Source organism: Elaeis guineensis, chromosome 13, assembly GCF_000442705.2.
Source record: "Elaeis guineensis isolate ETL-2024a chromosome 13, EG11, whole genome shotgun sequence".
Classification (NCBI taxonomy): Eukaryota; Viridiplantae; Streptophyta; class Magnoliopsida; order Arecales; family Arecaceae; genus Elaeis; species Elaeis guineensis.
Window position 1 is genome coordinate 36,013,675 of NC_026005.2, and position 4,146 is coordinate 36,017,820.

Genomic DNA, 4,146 nt, shown 5'->3' on the forward strand with positions numbered 1-4,146 from the left:
TAGACTCGACAAAGGAGGATTTATCGTTTAGTCCTTAAATCTGTTCGCGACCAAATGATACGTTGTTACCAAGGATGACAACATTTATCAAGCATAGGTCGTTGTGTGCCATATAGGTTGGTTGTCTTCTTAACCAATGAGTATAGAGACACTGGTATGGCATACAAGTGAGATGTAAGGGTACATCTGCACTGAACGTGACCGACTTCGAAGCTATTTCTGCTGTCAAGATTTGCTCCGATGGAATATGGATATAAATATCCCTCCGACCTAAGACCGCCACGGTGACTTGCAAGCAACTCACTGCACTTAGGCACTGGAGTACCTGAATTTCTAATTCAGTGATGGAAGGCTGCTGGGTGTAGTCAAGTACTTGACTTGTCGGTGCGTGTGTCAAGATGGGATTGACCACTCCAGTTTAGGAGCTGTGTACAGTCGTATTTCAATTTAGCAAAATCTTGGCCAGGGTAGTCCTTGTGAGGAGTCACAGGACTGTTTGAGTTGAGCACGATTTGGATGATCTGATCAGGGTTGACAGTTTAACCCTGAGTCATCCTAAACACAGGGGTCAAAAGGATGAATTATATAGTAACCATATTCATGTAGGTTCTGAGTGTTGCAATTGTGACTCTTCGATCTATCCGAACGTCGGGTACCATTGCTAGATGTTCACTTTGATTAGTACAGGAATTGGTTCCTATGCTACCGGCTTAGGTTCGAACCTGTAGGGTCACACACATTAGAGGTTCTTATCTGATCTGATGGCTGATGTAGAATCCTACATATTTGAGACTCAGTGATCGAGAATCAGGATTCTCTGATCATGAGTTCCACACATTATGGGTACCGGGGTCAAGAGTCCCATTGGTTGGGACTTTTCGATCAGGGTTACATATCGATAAATTCTGATGCTCGATTGCCCATCGAATTTGGACTTAGTATTTATGAGAGATTTAATTAGTGATTTGATCACTAATTAATTTAATTTGATTGAGTAATTATTTTTGGATCAAGTCCAATTGAATTGGATTCAGTTGGGTTTGACCTGATTAGGTTAAGAGTTGACCTAATCGTCGTCCCTGATTTGATCAGGGGTTGGGCTTAATCAATTCCTGATTTGATTAAAATTTTATTGAGCCTAATTAAGCCTAATTTAATTGGGTTTAAATTAGTCTAATTGGACCTAACTTATTTGCTTCAATTAGGTTGGTTTAAATAATTAAACCACCTTGACCCAATCTCCATGTGCCACCTCACTTCCATTGCACCCATTTGAATTCATGAGAAGAAACTTCTCATGAATTTTTTCCTCACGCCAAGCCCTCTCTATGCCCCACATTAATGTGCCATTTGAATGGATAAGGATGATTGGTTGGCCATTCAAATTCAAAATAAAGTTTGAATTTGAATGGGCAATCAATCTTTGCACCTTATCCCTTTTTTTACGCCCCATTTATTACATGACAAAAGGTTTCTCATGAAATCACTCCATGCACAATTTAAGCCACGCCTCACGCCTTTAGTGGATAAGGGATGAGTTGGTGTCCATTTGAATTCAAAATTTGATTTGAATTCAAATGTGCAATTACTCATCTTTATCCTTTTCTTTTGGATAAGATGTTTGACGTTGTTATAAAAGGAGGAGAAGAGTGGGGCATGCAAGAAGAAGATTTTTGGAGAAAAATTTTGGGGCATGAGAAGTCTTGTGCATGAGAAAAAAGTCCATATCCTTCCAAGAAAGAAAGAAAGAAAAGTGGGTGCAAGGTTTTCGGTGAGTTTTCTTGAGTTTTAAGCTTGGGGTTCGGGAAGTGAGAAAGTGAGCTACGAGTGTCGTGAGCCCACAAAATTTTAGAGAGATCTTCAACATTCTCTCAAGCATGTCTGTTGATGATCTGAAGCATCCAAAGAATCGACAAACATCGATCGAAGGAGTTCAATCAGCATCGACCGTTAAAAGTGCTCTACAGCGAGCTAGACTCGTGAGGAGTCGATCAGACCGGGAGCTTCATGTGGATGATCTGCACAGGCCAGACACACTATGTAAGTAACTGCATCACGATAATCAAACTCTCCCGACGGTGATCAGATTGCGGCGATCTACTATTCGTACAAAGGTATTGTGTTCTGAACACATTACAGTAAAGTGTTTACTGTTTGAATTTGAATTTCAAATTTAAATACATGCATGCTATATATCATATTTAGATTCTTGTGTAGGGTAAATTTATATTAATTAATTAGATTAATTAATATTTTTTCACTGTAAAATCATAATTTTGAAAAGTTTTAAAATTACCATTTTACCCCTGCATTGAATTTCCCACAGATCCATATTTATTCATAAATCTCAATTGTTGAGATAATGATAAATTATTTATTAAAGCAATTGAAAGATTGATGGAAACCCTTTTCCATTAACTTAGATGTTGTGAATATTGTTCAAAAGAAGTCTAAAGATAACAATTCTTTAGATTATCCTTTGAACGTTATAAATAATCCATATGTAGATATTAATAATAAATTAAGTACTCTTAGGAATAGTAATTTAGTTGAGTATAGATGGTATTAAGATATTTACTCCATTATATTAGGTTTGAAAATATTTTCTTTAGAACTATCTCCTTTGGGGATAAAAATTAATCTAAAAAATATAAGTACTATCAGTAAGATAGATAGAGCAATTTTTCTTAGTAAATTTGAATTAAAATAATTTATAAAGTTACACAAAAGAAAAGGAAGAAATGATCTCTATAACTTAAAAGATTTTGGCTATGAATTTGGATCTCGAATAGATAAATTATATGAAAAGAAATATAAAAGATACAAAGAGAAGTTTGATAAGAGAACTCAAAAGATTCTTAAAAAATTGAATGAAAAATAGATCTGTGATATTCTATTTAAACTAAAAGATGGATATAACTTTAGATATGAAACTTTGCTAGATTTTGGAGCTGATGTAAATTGTATTAGACAAGACTTAATTCCTCCAAAATACTTTGAAAGAATTAATCAAAACCTCCAAACTACAGAAAAAAAAAATCTGAGAGTAAATTATACAATCTTTGAACTTTATGTATGCATAAAAAAAAAATTATATTAAAATATCATTTTTATTAGTCAAAACTCTAAAATAAAGAGTTGTATTAGGGATCCCTTTCTTAGCTCATCTCAAATCTTTGACTATTACAGAGAAAGAAATCATTACACAAGATGATCAGAGAATATTGTTTAAGACTTGCTATAATTTTGAAGAGTTTTTCAAATATGTACAAAAATTATCCTACAAAACCAATATAAAACAAAAATCAAAAAATCAAAAAAAGATAAAAAGAAGGTTAAAATTAGTTAATGATCATAAACTTTTATACAAAATATTGCAATGGATAAAATACAACATCCTGATTTCAAGAAATATATTGAAAAGAATTAATGGAGCCAAAAGTTACTTTGAATTTGATTTAACACTAGATATCGATCAGACACAAATTCTTCTTCTTTTTGCTCATTTTATAATTATATATATATATATCCATGATAACCAACAATGGAAGCACCTACAAATATTCTTTAGGACTATAATAAGAAATGGACTCTTATTGCCAGAAAAGAAAATAGAATCTTTATAAATTAAAATCCAACTAGATTATAACATCATACTCCCATTAGATCAAGTCCAAGAATTAGCTAATAAACTTTTAAATAAGAAACAATTAAAACTTTTTTCAGAATATTTTAGTTTTGCTACTGATTTCTATATGGCACTTACCAAAACTCATCATCCTTACTTGATTGTTATGTTGAAAATTAAAAAAATTTTTTGGAATGATAATAAAATCTTAAAACCAAAGTACTTTAACAGAGTAACAAAAAGAGATTGGCAAGAAAAAAGACTGGTTTATAAATCCTCAATTCAGCTAAAACACTCGTACCCATATTTTTTTGACAAAAATATAAAATTTAATAAGAACTGGTGTAAAGAGAAAAATTATCCCTCCTGCCTTATTCCATAACTTTCTCTAGAAAAATACTTACTATTCAATGAAATATGATGAGCTCATATATTTAATCAAAAGAAAGACTTTGAAAAGGCTATGAAGTCCCTGATTAATCATCTATATCTACAAGAGAATACTCTCCTGATTGCAA